The following is a 14,424-nucleotide window of genomic DNA, read 5'->3' as shown; positions in this document are numbered from 1 at the left end:
AATCAGCTTGCCTTTGTGGGTTCGCTCATCACTCTCTCTCATCCATAATAAAAAAATCTTTTACGCTCTTTGCTAAGCTTTTTAAAATCTTTTTAGAGAAAGCTTTGAAACTCAAATCTATACCTCCTGACCCACCTCACACACATATTCACGCATACACGTTCGCACAATCACATGCATACATGCAAACACTCTTTTGTCTCTTTCTTCGGACACACTTCTATATGGAACATACTTAATAAAAAGACAAAAATAGAGTGAAATTCATACACATCAGACATGTATTCTCTCTTCCCATCAGGGCTTTCTCCTCGTCAATCATCAAAGGTCTACAAAAGTCGATCAACATTACTATAACTTTACGTTTAGAAAGATAGGTGGGAATTTAAGCATAAATTTTGAACGGCTTATCTCACGAACATCCATGGCCATGGCTTTCTCACGGACCCTCCTCTCACCAACCTGTACGCACTCGATGTTGTGGCCGCTCCTGACCGCTTGGTACCTTGCTAGGATCATTCCGATAAAGCGTCTGTGCATTACGACAATGTCGTACCAAAGACACGTGAACCTCTTTCATTGTAACCATTACATGCGAAAACAAACCAAGACTTTAAAAAAAAAAAAAAAAAATCATATTATCATAGAAAAATCTGATTCTAAACTCCCGTTCACGATGACTTTACTCTTCTAAGAATACTCGCTGGAATAAATTTGTGAGATTGCAAGACAATGTATGGTGAGTTATCTTCGAGGCCATGATCTAATTTCTCAAGAACATGACGTCTACCGTCAAAAATCCAGAGGCTTTACCGTGATAAAAAGGATTTCTTTTTGTAATGCTGACTTAACATTAAATATTGACATCATTATCGCCCAATGTCGCCATCAGAAATATCCCATGTACACTATTGATACCTCCTAAAGTTGCCACCATTTTGCGAACTTACCTGCACAATCAAACAAACAAATGATATTTGTGTAAGCAAACTCAAGAACGCAAATAACAAGAAACAAAAAAAACTTTGAAAAACAATTCATCTTTTTTGAGCACTCATACCCTGCACACTGGTATCAAGACCAACACTCTTTAACTACCATCTCGTGAAAAATTAAAACTTTGAAAATCATTTTATCTTATTTTAGCACTCATACCCAGCCCGTTATACTGGTACCAAGACCCAACACTCTTTTATTACCATCTCGTTAAAGGTGATTCTTATAAACAATATGGACAGCTTGAGAAGGAATCTTTCATGTGAAGAGGTGGACACTGTGGGAAAAATATAGAACATGGCCATTCTGAGATAGGACTCAAGCAAGGCAGTCTACATGCGAAAGAACATGATCATTCTGACGTTCTTACGTAAGTGAATAGTGTTGCTGCACTAAACAGAGCATAAAGTTTCGGACGTCAACCGTATGTGTCTCCTGTGAGAGGTGAAATAGGACAGCTCCTTTTATGTCTAACGTGGAGTTACAACAATTTCTATGATGCAATCAAGTTCTTGGAACCCAAAGACTTTAAAGTTGGGAACACATTTGTTAAGTTTGATTCGTATAATCGTGAATATGATACAAGCAAAATATTGGCATTTGTTGCTCAATCTGAGATTGCTTTTGGTGTGATGAAACATTCACTAAGAGATCTATGATTCACTCTGTTGATATATCGTTGATAGGTACGACCCACATTGGTGGATAGAAGCGTTCTTAAACTCAATTGAAGTCACGATTGCATCAGATTATAATTTTTCACCTATTGCTCAGTTCTTGCCTCCAAATGCGGTCCAAACTATCACTCAGAGATGGGATAAAGTTGACTAGTTAAAAGGAGAGAAAGTACAACACGTAGAGACGTTCTAGAAAGCTTCGCTAGAAATCTCACCCTTTTTGTCCATCTCAGATAGCTTCAGCCCTTGCCACACAGTTGGAATTGAAAATCTTACAATCCGGTAAGGATGTAGCCTCAATCAACGACAAAGACAAGGCTGGTTATAACGTGCAAATTGTTAGACAGTCAACAAAGAAAGAACAAACCTTCGGTAAAATCTATACTATCTATTAAGCGGACAAGGATTCCGGCCTACCATGTGGCAAAAGAAGAGGTCTTGGCAGGCAAATGAAAAGGCCCCCCTACATGTGGCGTACGCTCTACGTGTTCCCTGAAGCCCGGGCGGTCGTGCAACAAGACAGAGGGAGAAACAGAGGTTGTGTGAGCCCGAGAGGTTGTTTGAGCCAGAGAGAGAGAGAGAGAGAGAGAGAGAGAGAGAGAGAGAGAGAGAGAGAGAGAATGGGAGCCTCCAACTGGAGCCAACTGGGAGAGAGAGAGAGAGAGAGAGAAACTCATTGACTACTAGAGAGTCGAGAGTTCTCACACAGTTGGCAGAGTGAGAGAGTAAAAAAGGCAAGTTGAGGCAGCCGACAGTGCTCTCTGAGACAGAAGAGAAGAGAGTTCTGGCTTGAGGCTGTGAGTCTGAGCACTGCGCAAAAGAGAGAGAGAGAGAGAGAGCGGAGAGAGATCCGTCAGCTGCGTGCTCAGGCCCTGAGTGCGAACCAGAGAGAGAGAGAGAGAGAGAGAGAGAGAGAGAGAGAGAGAGAGAGAGCACGTCCGACCAACAGCGAACGACGAACCTGAGATGAGAGAGAGAGAGAGAGAGAGAGAGAGAGAGCGGGGAGAGATGCGACAGCAGCGTGCTCAGGCCAGTGTTCGGGAAAAATCATTTTCACAAACATACAATAATTTTATGATACAAGCCAATATGATACAATTTTATGGTCAACTGGAAATTTTATGATACAAGCCAATATTTTTGCATGTATTTGAAGTAAGATTTTCTCCTTCTTGCCCTCTCCTCAACCGGCTACTTTGATTTTGCAACCGGCTCAAGGCTAAGCTGAGGCACACTTTTCTCGAACATTGGCTCAGTTCCTGAGTGCGAGCCACACACACACACACAGAGAGAGAGAGAGAGAGAGAGAGAGAGAGAGAGAGAGAGAGAGAGAGAGAGAGAGAGTCCGACGAACAGCGAACCTGAGGAGTCAGGAATCAGATGAGTGCTCGAAAAAAACCTAGGCTTAGTATAATGTACCACCTACAAATTTAAAAAACCTAGGCTTAGTGTAATGTACCACCTACAAATTTGATATTTACCTCTAAATTTTAAATTGAAGGTAAGAGAACGTACAAAATTTAGAGAAATTTAATGTACTTTAGAGTGGAAAAAAGATTTTTTTCGAGCACCAGTAAGGATGCGAACGCAGAGACGGAGAGAGAGTCAATGGCGGCTGTCCAGACTTATGCCAATTGTGTTCAAACTAGGAGAGTCAAGGAGAGAAAACTTGCATCTTGAAGGCATATTGTCTCATGGAGAGCATGGATTGCACGATGGACACTATCTATACTATATATTAAGGAGACTAGTTTTCCACTTCAATGTGTCTAACTTTACTCCATCCGGTGAGTTCTGACGTCCTTATGAGTGTGTGTGTGTGTGTGTGTGTGTGTGTGTGTGTGTGTGTGTGTGTGTGTGTGTGTGTGTGTGTGTGTGTGTGTGTGTGAGAGAGAGAGAGAGAGAGAGAGAGAGAGAGAGTAAGACACCTAGCTTCTTGGTTAAAATCTTCCAACTTCCAAGCAAGCACATCATACCCGTCAGTTTCGCAGTCCGGCCTGAAACGTTGCGAAGGGCAGCAAGAGGCAATCAAGGACAGAAGGGCCGAGGAGGTGGTCACATTTGCAGGTGGGCTTTAGTTGGCAGCCATCATGGAGATGATCGTCCCAAGGCAACGAAAGAGGTGAGTAGGGTAGGTCATCTGAGATGGAGAGACGGTGGTGGGATAATTAGTGGAGGCAAAGGCTGTAAAAATTGTTTTGTCATGTGGCTACACAACAGCTATAGTACACTGTGTAGAATGAGCAGCAGGCACAACAAGTCTACATGATGCATTTACGACGATGTACGAGAAACAAAATCCTCAAGTACACAATAGGAAGTGAGGTGACTGAGGTGTTACTCTGTATTCGGTAGATGGTGTTATTTTGACTGGCGGTGCACAACCGCGCCAACCACAACGGCATGGGCGCATATGGCATATGCCGATTCCTCAACTAGGAGATCACAGCTCCGAGCACTCGCTAGCAAAGCCAACAAAGCTTGGCAATTTACAAGGTCAACAATTACATATGTATGGGTCTCCCGCCTTCGTTTGTGCAAGCAAGCACCATCGTCATAAGAAGTTGCCTCAACAACGTATTTGACTTCAGTTGCGACCTTCCACGTTAATAATACAGCTCACTACATGTCTATGAAAGGAGACCCCTACCAATGATACGACAAGCACATAAGTAAAGCTAAACAACGTGCTCATGAACAAGAAGTTGTGCATCATAGGGGAGACATCGTCGACAGTCATCCCAACAATATTATCACAAGTATTGTATGCAACAAAAACCTTACACATTGCAACCAGTGCTCACCAAAAACTTTATGTGAACCAATGGAAAAAGGAACCCATTGAAAATCACCCGGTTTTTGGTTAAAATTTTAGGAATTTTATCAGTTTTTACACAAAAATCCTCCAAATTCCAAATTAGGTGAGAATTTTGAATTTTTGTCCTTAAAAATACGCTAAAGGCACTATATTACTCCAACACACAGCTACTGCAACTAAATGCGGCAACCCCATAAATTGTGTCATACAAAACCCAAAAGCTGCTTCACGTAGTAGCTATAATAGAAGCAAATTTTGAGCCCAATTGTTGATGTTGGTGATGATCTACATGATGTAGTGTCGTGTGTTAGTGCAAAGAATGCTTGCGAGTTGCTCCAGGTTGCAAACTTGAATACTATACAATAGCACTGAGAGAGAGAGAGAGAGAGAGAGAGAGAGAGAGAGAGAGAGAGAGAGAGAGACTCTAACGATGAGAGAGAAACTGTACAGCTAGACAGATATGCTCCGGCAGCATCCGACCACACCTAATATGAGAGAGAGAGAGAGAGAGAGAGAGAGAGAGAGAGAGAGGATCACCCACGAGAACTGTACAGGACTGTGTGTGTGTGTGTCTGACAAAACCCATCCAAAGAGAGCCGCTTAGAGTTCTGGCATGTGTGTCATAGTAAGAGCGAGCGCGACCCACCGGTAGGCGGGTCGCACAAGCTAGTTGCTTCTAAAAGCAGAGAAGAAACCTTCCAACAAGTATCCATTCAAACCGGCAACTCATGGGCATATTCTCGAGCAGAGAAGAGTATATACTTCAAGGGAACACTTTGACTGTGGCAGCAATGAGCACTAGGTGAAGCATTGTTCTAGCAACAACAAGAATGATGATGCTGGAGTGCAATGTCTAACTTTGACATGTGGAATGACCACATTATGGCTGAGAGGCCCAAAAGGGGTTCGGTTTCAAAACCTAGCCTCTGCCAACTTACACAAAGTAGCCAAGGGGCCTAAAAACCTAAATCAAGCTACTAGCAAAAATCCTCTATATATTAGGAAGAGAATGGGATCTAGGAGGGCCTCTTTATTTGGCAGTTTAAGGAAGTCAAACATATAGTAATAGGAAAGTAATGAAAGGACAGCTTTTCAATTCAAATAGGCAAAACGGCTAGTTTATTTAAATTCAAATTTCCCCCCAAAAATGGTATTTAAAATCTAACGGGTAAAACCATATCATGTAGCATATTTATAGAAAGAGCTTGATGAGTAGATTGGAAATCTATGATCTTCGCTTTAAACGGAGATGATATGTGAGAGTTATGGAAGTCGGAGAATCATAAAATTGTCCACCTCTTTTTTGGGGCGAAAAGTGCATCCTTTGACCACTCTTACACATCTCTTACTCACCCACCATTCTTGCACACATGGCGTACACCTATTTGACAAAATATTAATCACCTTCATAAGTTCATGGCAAATAAAGAGGCCCTCTTAGACCCTATCCTCTTCCTCTGGAAAACACGGATCATATTAACATGATAGCAATATGGATTTCCGCAATTCACAGACAACCCTTTGTGTGCTAGCTTTTGGGAGTAAGAGCTTTTGGATCGGGGCTTTTAACTCGTATGCTTTTGGCCAGGGACCTTTACATACTTAAAGTTTCAAGGCCTCTTCTCTTGGCATATTACCTTGAGAGCACTGCAAGAGAGAGACCCTCAGACATTGTACTCTTGTGAAGCAATAATAGAGAAATATAAAGAAGGGGTGCCAGTCTTTGGGGCCAATCCATCTGGGCATGAAACTCCACCATTCCGTGTCGAATCTCTCTCTCTCTCTCTCTCTCTCTCTCTCTCTCTCTCTCTCTCTCTCTCTCTCTCTCTCTCTCTCAAGAGTGATAGATTGGTTATGCCATTTACCTCTTGAATAACAGGTCTTGAGTTCAACTCTCCTCGTCACATAGATCTTTAAGGTACCTTGGGATAGTTTCCTACGACGTTAAAATTCTCTTCTTGCGCGCTAATAAGGAGGAAAATGGTATAGCCTTTCTATCACCCAAGTGTGGTAGATTGGTTATGCCGGTCTCTTGGGATAGTTTCCTACGACGTTGAAAGTCTCTTCTTCTTCTTCTCTCTCTTTTCAGGTTTAGTTGAGTTGTTTGCAATTTTCTCACACGTGTTGCTGTAGATCTTTGACTTGGAGTGTCCAAGTCTATTATAGTGGTATCAAAGCTCAAACGATTCTTCTTCTAGGATCTGATCACTTTTTCCACAGCACACATAGATTCGAGCAGTGAATCCGGTAAGTAGGAAACTGGTCCACCTTCTCTCGTGGGTGAAGAACAAAATGAAGACTCTAACGGGAGACGATCTGCCTCCCAAGAATCAGGAAAAGAGTATGGCCCGCTCTCACCGCCAAGCGACTTAGATAAAATAGAGTTTCAAATCAACTATAGGTTGACAAACAGATGCTCAAGTACTCCAAAGATCCACGGTATGCAAAGCATCTGAAGAATTCTCTACTTGATGAGATTCATTCCCGATAATGTGCTACTATCCATTTGCCTCTCAAGTTGGCAATGAAGAAGACACCAAAGCCAGGTGAAGACAAGCAAAAGTTGTACTCGTTGTCACAAAACTTACGATGTGGCAGGGCCTAACTAGCAGAACTCGTTTGAGGGCCTAAACCCTTTTAAAAAAAGGAGCAGAAGTTTTACCAACTTGCACATTCCGGCCAAGTGGCCCATATAGGGTTAGGTGTAAAAACCTAACCCTACCAACTTACCAAAACCTGGTTGAGGTGCCTAAACCCTATTTTAAATAAAGCAAGGCCCAAATTCTGAGAAGGATGACACATGGCAATACTGAACGGACTAGCCCGAGAAATGAAAACTACTGATGTGGTAGTTGTACGGATTTTTGCAAATTGCTCTGCACTTTTTGGGACGTCAGATTTTGGTCAAGTTGTTTTTAGAAGTTTTGCTTTTCATGTAACTGCTTTTGAGTGGTCCAAGGGCCTCTATAAGTGTGCACAAGGCCTCACTCTTAGCTGATCAACTTGCAAGTGCTGGCAGATAGTTGAACCCCCGACACAGTACTCTAGTAGAATAATAAAAAGGAAATACCGCAAATACGTCGGTCTTTGGGGCCAATGCATCTAGAGCACGGTCTGCTCCTACATAGCACTTGATTTTATAGAATGGATTTCAATTGTCAACTATAGGTTGATACCTGTGCCAAACAGTTGATTAAGTACTCTTAGGATCCACAGTACGTGAAATACCTAAAGAATCACCCACTTGATGAGGTACATTCCTGATGGCAAGCTACCATCCATGCACCTCTCAAGTCGACCATGAAGTAGCAAGCCAAACTAGGGTGTAGACCGAAAGAAGATGTACTCAGAAGATTAGTTTGACCATGTTATTGAGCGCAAAGTCAATACTTTGCAATCTCAAAAAGATCGAGGAGCAGACAATCTGGGCTATTTCCACTGGTAGATAACTTTCGAGGCAACCAACAAATCCAAGAAGCATGTTTACTTCGAGGATCGTCCGAGTTCATCATCCTCCTATTCTAATAGCTCACGGCAGAATATGAAGAGCATGTCATCTAGCCTGGAATCATCTGAGGATGACCAAAGAAGACACCTTGGACACATATAGTCAGAGATTTTGGGACACTTTTTCACCAGTTTCTTCCTTCAAGAAGATCACCTTCAAGCAACAAGTTGAGCGGTTTTGTTGCGGCTTACCCAAAGAGATACAAAGCTTCTGTCTACAAAACAAGTCTGACTCTATCCAGAGACCTATGGATTATGCCAAACAGGGTTTTGGTATGCATGTCGATACACTAACATACCCTACAAACAGGCCAGTGATAGTGAAAAATGGGCAAGAACTGTTCAATGGGAATAGAAGAAAGGGTAAGCAATAAAAGAGAAGACCAACTGGCGGAAAACTGCTAGTCAGGCAGTGTGTAGAATACTACAAAGAGGCAAATGTTACGACTATTGAGAACAAGGTCACATTCTTGCAAAGTGCCCTAATAAAGCTCCAAAGCAGTATGCCGAGGACAAACCAAAGACATCTAAAGCGATTGATGAGCATGGAAAGAAAGGGAAGACAAAGGCACGACTGGTACTTGATTTTGTGGGGGCAAGCTCGAAACAGCTAGACGGCAGTACAGAGCTCTAAAGAGCGTGGGGCAAAGTACGAGATCGAGAAGTCCTGATTTTCTTCAATGAAGGCCAATTTTATCTCGACAAATTTGGCAGCTCAACTACGGATGACGCCTGATGAAATAGGACCGCCCATGGAGGAAGTTCTAGCGGCCCAAGGGAAAGATATTCCAGTTCCGCTTGTCATAGGAAAACTTTAATTGCATTGCTAGGGATGAATACCCAAGATTCATGATATACTTGATAGGCTACACAATTCTACTTGTTTTAGTAGAATCACCTGAAAAGTCATTATCATTAAATCACGATTGCTCCTAGAGATGTATACAAGTCCTTGGACATCCTCTGAATTGTATATTTGGTGATGCCTGTTGGTCTCATAAATGCCCTTGTAACGTTCAACAGGATAATAGATATAAATTTTTAGAGAGTACAGGTTATTTGTGGAAACTTTCTTTAACGAAATCATAGTATTCTCCATGAGGCAGATCATAGACACTTGTAGGATTTCGAAGCATTGCGGTGATATACATTGGTGATTAACGGAAAAAAGAGTGACTTTTTCCTAATAGAGATACGTTTTCTAGAACACATTGTCTTAACAAAGATGTACAAATGGATCCAACCAAAATAGACACCATATGAGAATGGCCAGAGTATAAGAATGTACATGAAGTTCGAAGCTTTTTGAGCCTATGTTCTAACTACATACTTTGCATGGGGACCATCTGAAATTGCAACATTCAAGAATGTACATGAAGTTTGAAGCTTTTCGGGCGTATGTTCTTACTACACACTTTGCCTAGGGACCATCTAAAATTGCAACATTCAAGACTCTTAAGAAAAAGTTGACACTTAATACTGTGTTATTTGACCAGATTTGCGGAAACATTTTGAGATATAATGTGATGCGTGTGGTTGCAGTCTCGGGACGATTTTAATGTAGGAGGGCCATGTTGTAGCCTATGAGAGTAAAATGTTCCGTAGACTGGAGTGGATTGCATAGATCTATGAGGAGTAGTAGTAAGCGGTTATACATGCTCGAACTCAACGAATACATTCCTGCTTAAAGCAAAAGTATTTCTACTTACCTATGCTCAAAAAAGGATATGGATAAGTTTGTACAAACTTGTCTAGTGTGTCAGAAGCTCAAGTTTGACAGACACAAGGCACTAGGTCTACTACAACCTTTAGCTATTCCTCACCGACCTTGGGAGAGTACAGCCATGGACTTTATCTTTGAACCTGCAAAGACTTAGAATGGGCATGATGGAATTTGGACAATATCAATAGATTCAACAAACAAGCTTACTTCATTCTGTAAAGAAGATAGTGAAAGACGATTATTTGGCCAAGTTGTTTCTCTTACAGATTTTGAGAGTACATGTATGCATGAATCTATCATGTTTGATAGAGATCCCCAATTCACGAGTTTGTTTTGGCAAGAAATATAGGAAAAAATAGGCACAACTTAAATTCTCGTCCTCGCTTCATCCACAGACAAATGGGCAATCGGACATAGTAAACTTTGGTGAAGTTTGCTTACAACACCGTTCATACGTCTATAGGGAAGGTGCCACTTGAGATTGTTGAGTGTATCCGAAAGGTTGCACCGATTTTGGGCACCAAGGACAAGATTTTTAAGATCCAATCCGTATACTCAGATCTAGACACTGCTTTTGCCAAGGTAAGGGAGGCTTTGCAGAAGTCTCAAGAAAGTCATTAGAAGGCAGCGAACGAGCATCCACGTGACTTACAGTTGAAGGAAAATGATTGGGTGCTACTCAAATTTGAGAAAGCACAATTACGAAAACGGAAGGATAAGGAGAGGCTTTTTCCAAACCTAAATATGAGATACTATGGACCCTTCCAGGTCTAGGAAAAGATAAATGATGTATACTTCAAACTGAAATTACCATATACTTGGAAGATTCAAAATACATTTCATGTGAGTCTATTGAGACCTTTCAAAGGTGAAAAGCGAAAGAACAAGGAACCTGACGAGCAGCCAGAGTTGGAAGAGATAGAAGTGATACTCATTCCAAAATAGGTCCTAGATCACAAGGAAAAGAAAGTGAAAGATAAGCTCACACGAAGATATTTGGTCAGGTTCAAGTATTATCCAGCTCTTCATGCCAAGTAGATGGAGGAGGAGGACTTAACAAATGTTCCTCAGATATTAGAGCTTTACCTTGAGGCTTTTGGTTTAGCACCGCCTATTCTAAAAGTTACCGATGAATCAACAGGTTGAACCTAGTGAAGTGCAGACTGCATGAGGAGAGTCACTCCGCTCCTTTGTCACAGGTTACCTCGATCGGAATAAAGTCAGTGATTTTTGTGATATTTCAAAGATACTAATAGGCTAACATTATTTTGTTGAATGACTTTATGTAAAGAAGTACTTTCAAAAGAGAATATGTTACATGCACTCTGTAGTTGGGCTTTAGTGTCACTTTGCACAAAAAGACAATTACAGTTGGTCGTGGTCGAGGGGTTCACACGGGGTGGACTTGACACGTGGCAAGAGTGGTGGTCTAGAGGACACCGTGGCCATTTCTTCCCCACATTAGTTTCGAGATAGGCGCAGCTAGACTGTCAAGGATATTTGAGTTATCCGTTGATTGCCCTTTTTGTATATATGCTCATATTTGTTGTAGTTTGATATGCAATTCTAGATGGTTTTATGAGTCGTGAGTCCTGCATCATGTGTTCACTCTAGCACAACACATTTGCGCTCTCCTTGCACATTTGAGCCTCGACACCCCCTTTGCACCCGTGAGCACTGGGCTTGGAGCTGAGTGTGCTGCCAGCCAGTGTCTGTACACGTTCACATCAATTAGTTGAGTCTAATGTTGTTCAGAGTCTACTGTCGAGTCTTTTGAGTTTGCTTTGTTCTCTCATTGTTTATGGTGTTTTCATTTTGTTGGAGTGAGATTTCATGAACATTGCACTGAGAAACATCCAAAGTGGAGAGCATGACACACTATTCTTGCTATAGGTGCTCCCATTTTTGGCACACCCGATGGGACCTCAACTAAAGTCTCACACCGCTGCGGTACATGGTGCTTGGTACATGATCTTGGTCAAAGGTCTAACTGGTTAATTGGTTAGTCTCTTGTTGGTCTGCACATCGTCGTCCTTGTCCAACTTAGTCACGCTGGTCGTCGCCTTTGTCTATTGGTCTACATGGTTTTTCTCTAGTCTCTCGCCTTTGGTCTATACACTCTCGCCCTCATTCAACTTGGACGAGCTGGTCCTTGCCTTTGTCTAGCCGGTCAAACTGGTTTTGTTCTAGTCTCTCATCTTTATCTTGGTCTAGTTAGCTGGTCTAACTGGTTTGGACGTTCTAATTGGTTCAGATGGTCTACTCCAGAGTTACCCGGAACGCGGAGCGAGAACAGCGACGGGCCTCCCTGCGGAACGGGGGAACGGGAATGGGCCCGGAACAGGAACGGCGCGGAACGGCAGGCTAAAAAAACACCCAAATATTATTTTTTTTAGCCTTATGTGTTTGAATACAAGTAGTATTAGAGTCCTTTGACTCTAATACCCACAAAAAACATGATTCGAAGACCATTTAACCTTATTATGACTTGATTGGGATGTGAGGCGCCCAGAGTACATAGCCAGATGAACAATGAACAAACAGAATGCCCATAGTACATACACAATGCTCTCAAATAATTGCAAGAGTAGTAGTCAGAGATAACACTTTGGAATTAATTATGGCTAACATAGTAACAAGCCTCAAGGGCCGCCAGCGGCCAAGGTGCTACAAAGAAACCAAAGGGGGGCAAAGTTCAAACCAGACTTCAGTGACCACAATGCCAAAAGGCTGAAGGTGACAAATACCATAAAGATGCTAGTAGCTACAAATGGCAAAGAGGGCAAGGCTCAAGCAGCCATACAAAAAGTTAAGGATAAATGGCAAAGACTCAAGACTCAAGAGCCACTAGCTTGAGAGGCCTCCCAATCCGTAGTAGCCGGCTGTAAATCATTCACATCCTCCCATTCCTCATCATCGAGGTCTAGGTCCGGCTCGATCTCAGCCACAGATGAAGTACCTGGTGTTGGTGGATGTGCATCTCCACCCGCCTGAGAAGCCTCTTGCTCCATCTCCCACTGTGTAAAAGGATCTGTCTGTTTGTCTGTACTCTTGCAAAGCATTTTTATATTTGCGCTGACGAAGACAAGATCATTAGCCTTCTCCACTCCAAGCCGATTCCTCTTCTTGGAAGCAATGTGGCTAAAGGTACTCCATAATTGCTCCAAGCATGAGGTACTAACTGACTGGCTGAGAATACGGATCGCCAATCTCTGAAGCTCAGGGCCATCATAGCCATAGTCCTCCCACCAAAGCACTGAACCTATTTTCCTGCGATCAATCTGAGCATCTGGACTGCCAAATGCCCCCGCATCTCTCTGTACTGTCTCAGCTGATCTTTGACAATGCGTCGCCCATCTCTGTCTAGAACCATCTTGTTTAAGATCTCTGTAAATTGGTTCATGACTTCCCTATCTGTCTCTTGCCCTGCACCTTGGAACTCTCGATCCACCATGTACGCTGCCCCGTGTAAAGGAGAGGCATATGAATTCCACCTCGAGCTGCAAAGCGCATGGATCTCCTCATATCGCTCTGCGTTCGGCTCAAGCTGTGCAAGCTGCCCAATCATGCGGTTCATTGTCTCATAAATCTTGCCAATGCAAGGATCCATGCCATCCAGAACTCGAAGCAAATGAACCACCGGTTTTACCTGTGCATCTAGACTCTTGAGCTCCTTCCAGAACTCAAGATCCTCTGCCTTATCCTTGCACAAAATCCCTGCAACTGTCTTTGCATAGGGGGAGGTGGTGAACTCATCACTGATGAAGACCTGTCGGACCGCATTTTGACATTCAGACAGCCTGCGCACAAGAAGAAAGTTGAATGCGAAGCGGGTATCTGAATACTTCAAAAGCACTTTGTCGCCCGACCTCTTCAGGTACTCACTCCAAACCAAGTTGTGATTGTTGATGAAAGTAACCATCTTCACTGCATCAGCAATGACTGGAGCAATCCAGTCTAGCTCGCCGATGTCTTTTAGAAGGTTGTTCAAGCAGTGTGCCATGCAAAAGCACACTGTCACATGCGGATAGTGGCCCTCTATGATAGCTGTTGCTGCCCTGTTTGATGCCTCCCCATCTGTGACAAAGGCCACCACGTGTTGCTCACCGATGGTTTCTATGGCCGCTGTCCACTCTGCAGAGAAGACATCGGCGGACTTGCCACTCTCAGTGGCATCATGAGAGTGCACAAAGTACATCTCTCCACTGGAGTATGCGACGAGACCATGGATAGATCTCTTCCTTGTATCGCTCCACCCGTCGGCAATGAGGGAAACGCCATGTTTTGCCCAAAGACGCTGAATGTTGAGGGTTGCTTGCTCCACAATAGCCTTCTCTCGATCGAGCAAGGTGGTTCGGAGAGCCTCTGAAGATGGCGGCACATAGCCGGTGCCATACTCTCCTATCCGTTGCACCATGACTTTCCAATACTCCAGCCTATTTTGATCAAGCATTGAAGAGGTTAGTATCAAAAAAGTGGATACGACGATAACGGAAGAAATGAGAGAGAAGATTGATAAATCATAAAACAATGAACATACCTCGCTGCGACAAATGGGATATGGTCGTGCTAGAAGAATCGGGCCACGGCCGCATCCACCTCTTCCTTCTTCTTTGGGTCCCAAGAGGTGGCAAGGGTCTTTTAGCGACGAATTGGACCTTGTGAAGATGCACCAACACCTACACCAGGTAGAGAGGAAGAAG

General features: G+C 42.9%; 1 long non-coding RNA gene across 1 annotated transcript in view; it reads right to left on the bottom strand.

Moving 5' to 3' along the window:
• Positions 1–737: 737 nt before the first annotated feature.
• LOC147456300 (uncharacterized) overlaps positions 738–14,424 on the bottom strand; it is a 57,583-nt gene continuing 43,896 nt past the window's right edge. Inside the window, exon 3 of the long non-coding RNA XR_015188450.1 lies at positions 738–950. This is a non-coding gene — a long non-coding RNA (uncharacterized LOC147456300). The remainder of the gene's footprint in view (positions 951–14,424) is intronic.

This window comes from Adiantum capillus-veneris, chromosome 6 (genome assembly GCF_014529385.1).
Source record: "Adiantum capillus-veneris isolate H3 chromosome 6, ASM1452938v2, whole genome shotgun sequence".
NCBI classification, from domain to species: domain Eukaryota; kingdom Viridiplantae; phylum Streptophyta; class Polypodiopsida; order Polypodiales; family Pteridaceae; genus Adiantum; species Adiantum capillus-veneris.
This window is presented reverse-complemented; position numbering and strand designations above follow the sequence as displayed.